Source organism: Strix uralensis, chromosome 1, assembly GCF_047716275.1.
Source record: "Strix uralensis isolate ZFMK-TIS-50842 chromosome 1, bStrUra1, whole genome shotgun sequence".
In the NCBI taxonomy this organism is placed as follows: Eukaryota; Metazoa; Chordata; class Aves; order Strigiformes; family Strigidae; genus Strix; species Strix uralensis.
The window spans coordinates 103,736,629-103,749,726 of record NC_133972.1 but is presented as its reverse complement, the minus strand read 5'-3'; the positions used below and the strand labels follow the sequence as shown (position 1 = coordinate 103,749,726).

The 13,098-nt window shown below is 41.7% G+C and overlaps 1 protein-coding gene across 16 annotated transcripts in view; it reads right to left on the bottom strand.

Annotated features, from left to right (window-relative positions):
* The window catches only part of LOC141946183 (poly(rC)-binding protein 3-like), a 547,598-nt gene that overhangs the window by 134,960 nt on the left and 399,540 nt on the right, over positions 1–13,098 (bottom strand). The window contains exon 1 of one of the 16 annotated variants that reach the window (XM_074875652.1): positions 4,110–4,162. The exons of the other annotated variants lie outside the window; for them this stretch is intronic. The gene's annotated coding sequence lies outside the window, so the exon portion shown is untranslated. Of the gene's footprint in view, positions 1–4,109; positions 4,163–13,098 lie in introns of those variants that run through there. 16 annotated transcript variants of the gene reach the window in all.

The following is a 13,098-nucleotide window of genomic DNA, read 5'->3' as shown; positions in this document are numbered from 1 at the left end:
CAACATTGCACAGCTAACTCATAGCACACAGTTGTCAACTCACATATCATACTGAGACACTAAAAGACATTTTCATATCAGTTTACTAATAATCAGTCTATAAAAAAAGAACAGGCAATGAAATTTCATTCTTTAGAAGTGGCTTTTGCCAACCTTCAAGTCTAAATTTTCACTATCAATTCAAACCTCAATTTCTTCAAAAGTTGTCTCTCCCTCCTCCCAAAGGAATACTGTGTCAAAGCTTTTAAAAGGTTGCTTAATTTTTTATTTTTTAAGGTGCCCTTTCAGCTTTAAAGCTCTGATCTAAATATTGTCATGACCCATGTAATTTTGATGTGGTTTAGTGCCACACAGAAACAATGCCTGGGGCTGTTTCTGTGCATGCTTTTGTTAAATTATGCAGCCTTCCACCTGTGGATGGAAACAGATGCCAGATACTATCAACTGTAAGTGAAGCCTTATATCTCTTCTCTATAATTCATCTATTTTTCTTTAAATTTTATCCTCTGCTGCTGCCAAGTCTGGATTCCTTCAGTGCTGTTCTTGTGCCTGCAGTGAGGTTTGCTCAGCTTGATCAATCTTCCTGTAACACCTGTCAACTTACTGTTATGCTTTACATTTTTTTCTTACCCCCTTCGTTATCTTTTTTTTTTTTTTTTTTTTTTAAATCAGAATGAAAATCAGGGTCTAAATCTTCAGTTTGGAGTCTTACAGAATCCATCCCTACAGGACTATGCCAAAAAGTACAAGAAAAAGAAAAATCTTAACCCAAAACAGTATGGTTGGCTCCTGTCTGGACAGATCCAAACAGTACAAGTGTTTGCTCTTAACTTGCTTTGGTACTTTCCAGCCCCATTGCACGACTGGAGAGTGGATAAAGCAAGAAAAAGGAGAGTTTTGGTAAAAGGAGGAATTGAGCTGCCAAATCACAGAATCATCTAGGTTGGAAAAGACCTTCAAGATCATCTAGTCCAACCATTTACCTAACACTGACAGTTCCCAACTACACCATATCCCTCAGCGCTATGTCGACCCTACTCTTAAACACCTCCAGGGATGGGGACTCCACCACCTCCCTGGGCAGCCCATTCCAACGCCTAACAACCCGTTCTGTAAAGAAATGCTTCCTAATATCTAGTCTAAAACCTTCCCTGGTGCAACTTGAGGCCGTTACCTCTTGTCCTATTGCTTGTTACTTCATTAAAGAGACTCATCCCCAGTTCTCTGCAACCTCCTTTCAAGTAGTCGTAGAGGGCGATGAGGTCTCCCCTCAGCCTCCTCTTCTCCAGACTAAACAACCCCAGTTCCCTCAGCCGCTCCTCGTACGACATGTGCTCCAGACCCTTCATCAGCTTCGTTGCCCTTCTCTGGACACGCTCGAGTCATTCAATGTCCTTTTTGTAGTGAGGGGCCCAAAACTGAACACAGGAATCGAGGTGCGGCCTCACCAGTGCCAAGTACAGGGGTAAGATCACTTCCTTGTCCCTGCTGGCCACGCTATCTCTGATACAGGCCAGGATGCCATTGGCCTTCTTGGCCACCTGGGCACACTGCTGGCTCATGTTCAGCCGGCTGTCAATCAACACCCCCAGGTCCCTCTCTGACTGGCAGCTCTCCAGCCACTCCTCCCCAAGCCTGTAGCGCTGCTGGGGGTTGTTGTGGCCCAAGTGCAGCACCCAGCATTTGGCCTTATTGAAGCTCCTACAGTTGGCCTTAGCCCATCGCTCCAGCCTGTCCAGATCTCTCTGCAGAGCCTCCCTACCCTTGAGCTGATCAACACTCCCACCCAACTTGGTGTCGTCTGCAAACTTACTGAGGGTGCACTCGATCCCCTCGTCTAGATCATCAATAAAGATGTCAAACAGGAGTGGCCCCAAAACCAAGCCCTGGGGGACACCACTCGTGACCGGCCGCCAACTGGATTTAACTCCGTTCACCACAACTCTTTGGGCCTGGCCATCCAGCCAGTTTTTTACCCAGCAAAGCGTGTGCCCATCCAAGCCACGAGCAGCCAGTTTCACCAGGAAAATGCTGTGAGAAATGGTGTCAAAGGCCTTACTAAAGTCAAAGTAGACAACATCCACAGCCTTTCCCTCATCCAATAAGCAGGTTGCCCTGTCCTACAGTCTTCAGAGTTTTAAGGATTTTTTCCTCCCTAAAATTATATATAACAAAGCAATGAACCCTTTATAGATGAGCCAAGTTTCTCTTTCCTATCTTTATGAAGAGCATCAAAAAACACAGACTGGAGGAAAGCCAAAGGGCAGTGACAGCTCAGCAATTCTTGCCCAGGCTTTTGCCTGAGTACTGAGCCCAAGAGGACAATATTGCAGAGGACCAAGTGTCCCAGACTTTGTACAAGGTGATGGACAGAATTAACTTCAACACACCGACTGCTGCAACTATGCTCTTCCACTAATGCTCTTCAACACCGAGGTCATACATACAAAAAACTTTTTTATGTGTGTTTTGGGGGTCATATCGACCCTGTATATGCTTTTGTAGTAGACAGGAACGTACACAGTTGAAGAAGTGCCTCTCACAACCTATAGGTATCTTTTGGCCAGACAAGTGCTTTCATTAAAGAGCTGTAAGCAGCATTGGTTTCAATAAATTGGGTGTAAATTGTCAGGAATCGCTGCAGCTAATCTTACCCTTAAGATGGCATTGAAGTGTTACTGAGCTGCTGCTCAAGCTTTAATAGGTCTGTGATTTAACCGTGAGAATTCTCAGCATAGTTCGTGCTGCCCTCCCAGTGTCATAAGCATATATCTCAAGAGTTCAATTACTCAGCTAAAATGCAGTTGCCTTATACATAACATAAGAAAAAAAGTGTGTTTTCACACAGGAATTCATCTATCCATTTCCTTTCAGGGTGGACTTTAAAATAAAAGGACAACTGAGTAACAAATTAATTAGACCTGTTTGTTGTGTTAGCAATTGCAAGATGACTCAAGGTTGGGTTCCCCCCCCCCCGAAAAAAAAGTAGCTTGGTGGTGGTAGTGGTGGAAGGTAAAAGGATCTTTAGGAAATGGGACAGTTTGATGTCTTGCTTTGAGGCTGGTAGATTATTTGGGTAACCTGGTGGCTTCAGGCAACATCACAAATTAAAACAACATGGTCTCAGATAAAGGAAAGGAGGAAGGTCAAAAATATCACAACAGTGCTCCAGTTAAATGCTGTACAATTAACTCGGTAAGCTGCAGCTTCCCTACCTGCATTAAGAGTGGTCTGCAACAAATACAAGCTCCAGTCGCCTAAACTGGAAGAGTGTTTTCCTACTCAAGACTGATGCGAAAGGCTATGATCAGCCATCAGCATATTTCATGAAGATGGCAGTTACTTTGAGGGAAACAAAGTGTGGGCTGATGTCCACCTGGGACAACCCTAGTGATTTCAGTGCATAATTTTGGTAACAACAATCTCCTACACGTTCCATGCTGAAAGAAAACAGCAAAGCAGGGAGGAGGAAATCCCAAACACCAAAAAAAAACCCAATGCCACATCCTTTAAACCACCACTTTCTGTCAGAAATTAAGCCCAATTCCAACCTAAACACCTTTTAGGGGTAACCTTTTCCTACAAGCCTCCAAACAAAAATACCACATGCATACATAAAATAAAAAAACTATAATATAAGTATATATGAATGAGCTCTGACCTTTCCTTCTGGCTTGCCCATATGACTAAAATAACGACATCTGCTTAAGGTCAGAGGTCTAATGTATGAATGCTGTGCCCTTAATACATGCATTCCAGAGGCAGGCTGCACTGTCATGGATAATTATAATATCTAGTGTAGACACTTTACAGTAGTCAATTATTTTTTTTCTTTTTGACCGCAACTAGAAATAAGCCTTGATCGAGAACTATAAGACATCTTCATTACAAGGGGAAATCTCTTTGGCAAGACCGACTACTTAAAATTAAGCAAAAACCATTATTTTTTTCAAACTAACCTAACTTTTCACTTGCATTTAAATTTGCAGTACATTAGATAATTGTACAAGCAGTCTAGGAAAGCTCTGTGCTGATGTTTCAACACAAAAAGATCTCATTAGAGAAGGTTTTGACCGTAAGAAATGAAAGGCTATATTCTAGCTACAAACCATGTGATCCATTAGTAGGATGGGAGGGGAGAAAGGCATCAACATCACCATAGAGAAATGTTCTGCTAACTCAGTCTTGCTGGTTTTCTGAAAACAAGGGAATATATTTTCAGGTCAGTGATTTTCAACTGTTTTCAATTCACAGATCCCTAAATATTTTCCAGCAGAGATGCAGACCTTTGAATAGCAAAATCAAGCCCAAGGCAAAGTGCTTGTTTTTCATCTTTACCTGCCATGGGTTTCCGAGATACGGTTCACAGACCATAGACTAAAAAAAACATTTTTTAAAAGGTATCTTTCTATCGCAATTCAGCGGTTTTGCATAGGATACCGCTATCCTAGCTTCCCCGAAAAGGAAGCGGGAGGAGACACACTACCCATGTCCTGCGGCCAAGATTTCTCTGAACTGAAATCACAGATGCTTATGTCTTCTGTTCCCTTCATTCTAGATATGTTTAGGTACAAATTACATTGCAATCCTTCCTTCTGTAGTTTATGAGCCTTCAATTATACAGGAAAACACCCATGTCTAACTACCTAAGACAGATCTTCAGCACATAAAATCTGTGCCTGGTCCTGGTTCAGAGTCAGAATGTTTTTGGCCAGAACCACAGACTCAATTTACAGCACAAAGTGAAATGCCAGTATACTATCTGGGGGCCCAGGGAGGTTCATACCTGCTACTTCAGAGAAGTCCTGTGTCAGCTCCATTTGCCCAAGAATCACCAGACATGGGACAAGCCTAAAAAAGCCCCCCTTTTTTTTTTCTTTTTACTTTTCATTGTTTGTTTTAAAGGATCTTTCTTTTAGTTGCCTGCAGAATTACCTGCAGGGAAGAGCCCATTGCTCCGATGGAGGTTCATGCTATGTATAGTCCTCTCCATTTCCTTCAGGAGCATCTCCTGCATCCGTTTAGAAACAGATATGATTCACCCAAAGGACCCAGCCCAGCATTAGGTGGCCTATATGAAGAGTTCTCTACATGACAGATATCCCCTCAGGCACAAACTTGGAAACAAAAGCATCTTTGTGCCCACTGATCATTGAAACCCCTGGAGCACTTCTTTCAATCCATGTTTCGTACACATGTTGGTTCTGAAGACATGCATACCTTCTGCTCTTTATAGAGTGTTCTCAGTATAGGCATTTAAAAGAAATATTGATTTGAACAGGGTTCTTCCTGGCTGTATATTTTCTTTTCCCCAATCTCTTTCCAAATTTTGACTAAAGGTTTGAGCACTAAGCATTAGCTCCAACTCCAGTGTTTCGCAACAGCACATCATGGCTTCTGATGATACACCACGTAACAGAAAGGAAAGAACAATACAGTCACCATGCACTGACTGAGGCCCAATCTAGATGATTATGCAAGGCTCTTTTCAATAACGGCATCCCCTCCTCTCCATAATTTATACAGGAAATAATGGTTAAAAAAATCCTCAGACTAATTTGTATGTAGGGATTGTGCAAGTTGATAGAAAACATGACAAAATGTTGATAGAATCACCAGAAAAAAAAATATTACGAAATTATATGGTGCAGACAAAATAATCCAATTTTTTTCCACAGTGGTTTTGATGTTACTTCTAGAGTGTGTTCACAGTCTTTTTCGCTGCTAACACACTGCAGAAATCCCTTTCCTGGCAAACATCATCATCAGCAGGACAATTTCCCAGAGAAGTCTGGCTCAAATTCAAGATTCTTTGGTAGGATCAAAGATGGATCAAAAAAGGGGGAAGGGAATTCATGAACACATCAACCAGAAAATTTGCATGCATCTACTCTTGCACTTGATAAAAAAATTTTTTAAAAAACTGTTTTCTTTTAGTCTCTGTATGACTGATTAACATTGAGGCTGAGCCAACACCTCTGATTTGCTATTGGGAGCAACTGTGCTTTCAGAGAGATCCAGATCAAGTACATGAAATATAAACAAAGATCAGTTAACACCAGAAATCTTCACTGTGGAAAAAAGATGCAGAACAGGGACTTGTACATTTCCCCCCCCCCCCCCCCCCCCCCCCCCAACAAGTGATACATATAATGTCCTGACAGATCTAATGTTCATACTTGTATTACTATAAATCTGAAAAACACTCCAATTCAATAAAAACTTGATTTTGATGAGCTAGGAACCAGTGGTCCAGAATGACTTCAAAGAATAATGGATTACTGTGCTGGTTTTGGCTGGGACAGAGTTAATTTTCTTCACAATACCTAGTATGGGGCTATGTTTTGGATTGTGCTGAAAACAGTGTTGATAACACAGGGATGTTTTAGTTACTGCTGAGCAGAGCTTACACAGAGTCAAGGCCTTTTCTGCTTCTTACCCCACCCCACCAGTGAGTAGGCTGGGGGTGCACAAGAAGTTGGGAGGGGACACAGCCAGGACAGCTGACCCCAACTGACCAAAGGGATATCCCAGACCATATGACGTCACGCTAAGCATATAAAGTTGGGGGAAGGAGGAGGAAGGGGGGGACGTTTGGAGTGATGGAGTTTGGTGTCCTAAGTCACCGTTACATGTGATGGAGCCCTGCTGTCCTGGATATGGCTGAGCACCTACCCGCCCGCCCATGGGAAGTGGTGAATGAATTCCTTGTTTTGCTTAGCTTGTGCACGGGGCTTTTGCTTTCCCTATTAAACTGTCTTTATCTCAACGCACAAATTTTCTCACTTTTACCCTTCTGATTCTCTCCCCTACCCCACCAGGGGGGAGTGAGCGAGCAGCCGTGTGGTGCTTAGTTGCTGGCTGGGGTTGAACCACAAGTACTTCAGAAAAATCCTTCAGATTTTTGGATTAAATAAAACATAAGACTTTATGTGGCCATGAAAGTTTATGATATCTTTATTACTTCACACAATGACAACCGGGCACTTAGAGAAAATTGAAAATAATGTTAATAAAATTATTTTAAAAAGGCTAAATAAAAGAACCATGTTGTTGAAAATTGCACTGAAGGTTATTATCTTTGGTTCATACGATATGAAAAATGAAAGTGAATTTGAAATATACAGGCTTGTTCTTCGTCTTTGCAAAGAATGCTGCCAAACATAGAGTAAGATAACTCAGGTCTCACTAGAAAGGGTTTCCTTACCATTGATAACTGCCTGATCAGTGGGCACAGAGGAGAAATTGAGAGTTAACCCAAGTGACTTAACCCTACCTCATATTGTTATATACTGGCCCAAGCCCTCCCAGCATTATGAACTAATACACTTTCCACTGGTCTTAAACTGTGATTGTTTAACAGCACTTTGCAACTTAACTCTCCCGAGCTGATCTCTAAACATGGGTGTGTGTCAAGAGTGCATGGAGTGATTGCTACCCTAATTTTTGTGTTGCATTTTCTCTGGCAGATAAGGAAAAAAACATTTAAAAAAAAAAGAGACTGAGCATGAACAGAGGGGATAACGGAACAGTTCCTGCCTCTATAAGCATCCCCTGTGCCATTCCAATTTAAAGAAAGACCTTAAGACAAGCACCATGGTGGTCATGCTGATCACAAATCAAAGAACACAGCAATTAAGGTGGAAGCACTACCAAGGCCCAAAAAGCAGTCAGGAGACAATATCTGTAAGTCCGTAGTGGTGTTGTGGCATCAACTTCTTATGTCCTAACTTGCCACAAAATCATCCTTACTTGTCTTTGATTCTCTGTCAAGATGGATTAATGCACTGTCAGGAGGTCCCAGCTGCCTGACTTCCAGCCCAGTGCCAGCAATGTTTGGTGACTTCATGTGCCAAATGCAGCTGGGTCCCAGATCAGCCCGAGACACGTGCCACAGCCTGCAAATGCAGGAGGCATGGCCTCAGCTGAGGGAATGGGAGCATTACACCCAGCAGTCACTCATGCCTTGTGACCACCTCATCTCTGTCTCTCACAATGGCTAGAAACCCTTCTTCCGGCCAGACACCAAGAAACTGTATGAATAGGAGTCCATTTTCCTATTTAACCTTGCAAGGATAGTTCGTTACAACACAAGTGAACTTAGTACAAGTTACTGCTCAGACCTTGAAAATCTGGTTCATTTGCAAATGGATACCCCCGCCTAACACACACACAACCGTTGGCTCAGGAATAGCTGTAGTTCCATTTCCAGTGTCTGCAAGTCGAAGCTGTTTCACAGGCATTTCTGCTCATCCCAGCAGGTACACAGACACTCAGACAGCAGCTAGTCCGTGCAGGCCAACTGTCTGCACTAGACAGACTAATCAACCTGGGTGGCTTAGATTAAAAACTAAACAAAAACCAACAAAAACACCCCCAAAACCAGAAGACAACAAAACCCCAAAACCCCCTGAAGCAACCAAGCAAACAACCCACCCACAGAAACCCCCAAACACGCGTCTATTCTCTCTTGCTGACAATATGACCACAAGCAGCATGACCGCATGCTCCCTGCCTCTGCCTTGCCTACCAACAGCACTGTAAGAGCCTATAAATACCACCGGGATGCACACTTGTGGTGCAGAGCCCACTCACGCTGCCTTTCTGTGCTCTGGCCTCGTCACCAGATGCCAGACAGTTCTGCAGGGCTGCAAGGGCACTCTCGGGCTTTTGTAGCCGACTGGAGTAACATGGCAGCATCATTTGTTTCGGAAACAAAACAATACAGAAAGCTTCAGCTGCATAAGTAGGAACCAAATGGTTTCTTCTAATCTCAAGAACCTGTTATCAGTACATATCTGTCTTTCACCGCACATTTTTCTTATGCTATTTATGCACTATAACACAAACTCCCTCAACAGGCTACTAACCTTAAATGATGCCAAGTAAAAATAAATAAATAAATAATGAATCCAATATTCTAAACTCAGGCACTCATGGAACACCCCACCAACTGCCCCTCACCACCCCTCAGTTAACAGTAATGTCAAGGGCATTCAAGAGACCTGCTCTGAGGGTGGGGGAGGCAAACCAGGAATAACCATCCCGAACTGCTCTGCTCCCAGCACATTATGGCAAGATGAACTCTACGTCTAATAGCCCGAGACGAACATTAGGAAGGAACTAGTCATTTCCTGAGGAGATGGTAATCAAAGCCATGTCTCTGCAGATTTGGTGGCAATGAGGTATGAGACAAGATTCCAGCTCCGGGGCTAGAAAGATGCCTTCAAATGGCTTAAATTTTCTCCCCTAAATCCCATTATTTTCTAATTCCAGTTCAATTTTTGCAGCAAGTCCCCTTTCCTTGGACTTCCCTTGGGATGGTAGGACTGCATTTCAACTTTTCAGGACTAACACTGCTCTCCCAGATCTTGGTGACTGCTAACTTCACAAGGGAACACACTTGGTTCATCAGACTACTTAATGACACTCATTTTGGCACTCATCTTAAAGCACTTAATGCATTTAAATCTTTTTTTTTTCCTTAAATAACCAGTATAACCTAGCAGTCAGAATGGATTTGCCAACAATTAGCAAGGACCTCTATCACAGAAGAAAGCAGACACATTTTAAAGACAGCTTGCCTTATTCAACTTTCGTCTGAATTATGATAAAGCATCATCCAGAACCATGCATCAAAATACATTTTTTTCCAATGAAGATAATGAAATACATTAATCTCCAGCATAGAAGAGTATGGAATCAAGTAAGAAATGTGGCCACTGATGCCAAGGATAAATCTGGATGGGAAGAGGAAGAAACCACCAGTGGTGATATAATCAGCACAAAGTCTTTAAGTGTTTACATCTGAATGAGCAGAAGAATTTGATAATCAAGGAAAAAACTGCTTTCTTACTAATTCTGGAATTCTAGCATTCACTCAGGCAAGAACAATACAAGATGCCAGTAGTGTGAGCTATTCCACAAGACATAAGCAACTCTGGAAGGAAGCAAAAGGTGCTAAATGTTACTTAAGGGAGGAGAAACAGCAGTAGAGGAAGAATTAGAAACGTAGGATAAATTTAGGAGAAAAAGACTACTGACTTGAAAAATGCACATTACAAGAAAATTACAGAAAGTTAATATAAAGATTTTTTTTTAATTATAAAAGTTACTGCAGATGTCATTAGTAGAACCCCATGATATTTCTGTGTAATTTGATTTATAAATGTAATTCATTGTTGGATCACACTGAAACCAAACACATCTTGAATTCAAGATGGATAAATCAGACACAGTTCAGAGGTTTGATGTACTGCAGGGGTGGAGTGGAGAATAAACCCACCCAAGCCTGCAAAAATTTAGAGGCCTCCTAAACACAGAAACTGAAGCTGGTTTTGTGAGACTTCTGGTATGTCCAGCAGCTGATCTTACATGCAGTTGATTTCTCTCTATTTTAGAATCATTACTTTGTTGCTCTCTTGAAGTCAGAAATTACAAATAAACATGAAAATTAACCAAACCCCAAATACATATCAAGCAAAGATGAATGATTTTTCATTTTTTTTAGAAGTCCATAAGCATTAAGTTCATGTACTTTGGAGGAAATATTTTGCATTTTCCCATTTGATTTGCCTTTGTCTACAAAACCAAAGAGGATAGCAATCCACAAACATTTCAAATGTGCCGATGCAGAAAACAAGGCAATATTTACTCATAATAAATAAAGCTATTCCTGCTTTAGGTTGGAACATAAGCAGCACTGACAAAAACTGTAGCTGTCTAAAAGCATTGAGCATGATGCCATCTGAAAGTAGGGTCAATATTTGATTGGAGATTTAAGATTATTTTGCAAGTTTGATATGTTTGCAGGAGAAGCAACTGCTGGTCTTTGATGTGTGTGTATCTCCTATAAATCCAAGGAGGTAATAATTCCACCATACAAAGCCATGACATGACCACAAACGGAATATCACATGCAGCTCTTACCTCAACAGATTGCAAAAAAAAAAAAAGATATAAAAATCACTAGGCATATACAAAGAAGGCTAACTTAAATGATATAGGAATTGGAGGATAAGATACTGAATATGAAGACAGACTAAGGAAGCTAAAGTTATATAATCCAGAAAAGAGGATTGAGCAGAATATGATCAGTCTATAAATAACTTACAGGTAATAGTATAGATGAAAGAAGAGAATTATTTAGACTCCTGGTAGAGGATAAGATGAGAAGCAATTTCCTTTAGCTAAGGAAGGAAAAACTGAACAGAAGAATGTGGGCCAAACATTTGCAAAACTTAACACCCCACAGCAGTATGCATGGGACTGCATTTTAACTAAGGTGGAGCCATTTCACGCACGTGGCAGTTCCAACAAACCAGGCGAGTTTTGTACCTAGCAGGACACAGCCCAACCCTATGGTCACCTGCCAACAGAATGGACCAGGGTTTGTTTTGCTGCCTGGGTACCCAATGGCATAGATGAATTCCAAGAGACATCAAAGATGAGTATAGTTTTAAAGTTAAAAGACAGGCTGTCCAATAGAAGCATTTTTATCTTCCCCTGCAACTTATGGGAGATGGGTTGTTAATACTAACCACAGGCATGAAAAATGGCATTAATATGGCAAATAACTCATAACGTTTAAAGATTGACATAAAACAAGTGCCCAGGATGTGTCTCAAACAGCAAGAAAAGACTTGCTCTCAATTAATCCAACTTGCAAATTTTCAAGTAATGTCAACATAAGCAATACCTGCTCATAGCAAATAAGCTGGAATGAGTAAGTAGAGATTTACCTCAAAGACTGAAAAAAGGTGAAGTTTCACTTTGCAAATAGATTCAGAGCAGCAGGAGTCTACGAAAGATGACAAGAAGCTGGCTTTAAGATTAATATGAGATCCAGAAGACTGCTGCTGTACCCCTCATGCTGTTGTACAGCAGCATGGACTGGGCTATCTTGAGAGTAATGATTTCCTTGGGCACTGTGCAGGCAGTGTAGCCTGAACCATGCAGATGTAAGCACAACCTGCAAAACCACATTTGGATGCCGGTAAAATCTCAGGCTCTTCCCCGCTTTTGTGCTGCTGTGGCTACATCACTATCACTACACAAGTAGCTCACTTTGAAAGTGAGTTTTGAAAGGCAGTTTTGAAAGATGTCAGGAGGACTGCAGTGATGCACTCGTCCTCACTGCAGGCAGCCAAATACTGATGTATCCAAGTGGACTTATGTTCAGGGGTTAACTTCAGCCTAGCGAGGCTTCCCAATAGTCAAGGGGAGAATGACTGGCTTCCAAGACTGGCAATTCAGAGCTGCTCTGCTTGGAGGTGCTTCTCTCTCCCCCTGACTACAGACTGAGCCAAGGGTGGGGGGAGGCCTTATTAGGCAGCTTTGGACAACATTTGCATCAAACATACCATACTTATAACCAGATACAACTCTGCCCTCTAAATTCTTGAAACAGCAGCATTTTACCTTGGATTGCACGCTTGTAATACTGTTAAGTGTGTGACTGATAATCCAACTGATTTACAATGGCTTTTAGGAAGTGGCAAGCAAGAATTTTTTTATACTTAAAAGCACTGCTGCACACATCTTGGGAAGATTTTGTTACTCAATTGACAACTATCATGAAAGCTCACGAGTGGTGAAACAAGAATACACCTGTTCACCCCATAAACATGGTCATTTGAGACTTTTTTCTGCTATGGAAATGTCACAGGTTCAAGAAGGGTAATTGACTGAAGTCCATTTGCTGACCAACATTAGTACAATGGTATTTTTCTACAAACACACCCAAGATGCACGATCATAATCAACTCAGAAGAGAACCAACACATAGCATAACTAGAGCTGCAGATTGCCCCTTGCTGCAACTGAGGTTTTATTTGTTTGTTTTTCCATTTTTACATCACGCACTTCTGTCTACAGTACTATTACAGTACACCAGATAATACACCAGTGTTTTCTAGGGAGGACTGCTCAAAACCAACCAAAGACTACTTGTTCCATCCCATTAAGAGTCCCTTGCTAACAGAGACATGTCGACATGCACAGCTTCACACAGGGGTTTCAGATGCACTGGATGCCATCCCAGACTGTTTGCTCAGGTGCCACTGCAGCACCTTCTTGTGGCATTTATTCCTATTTCAG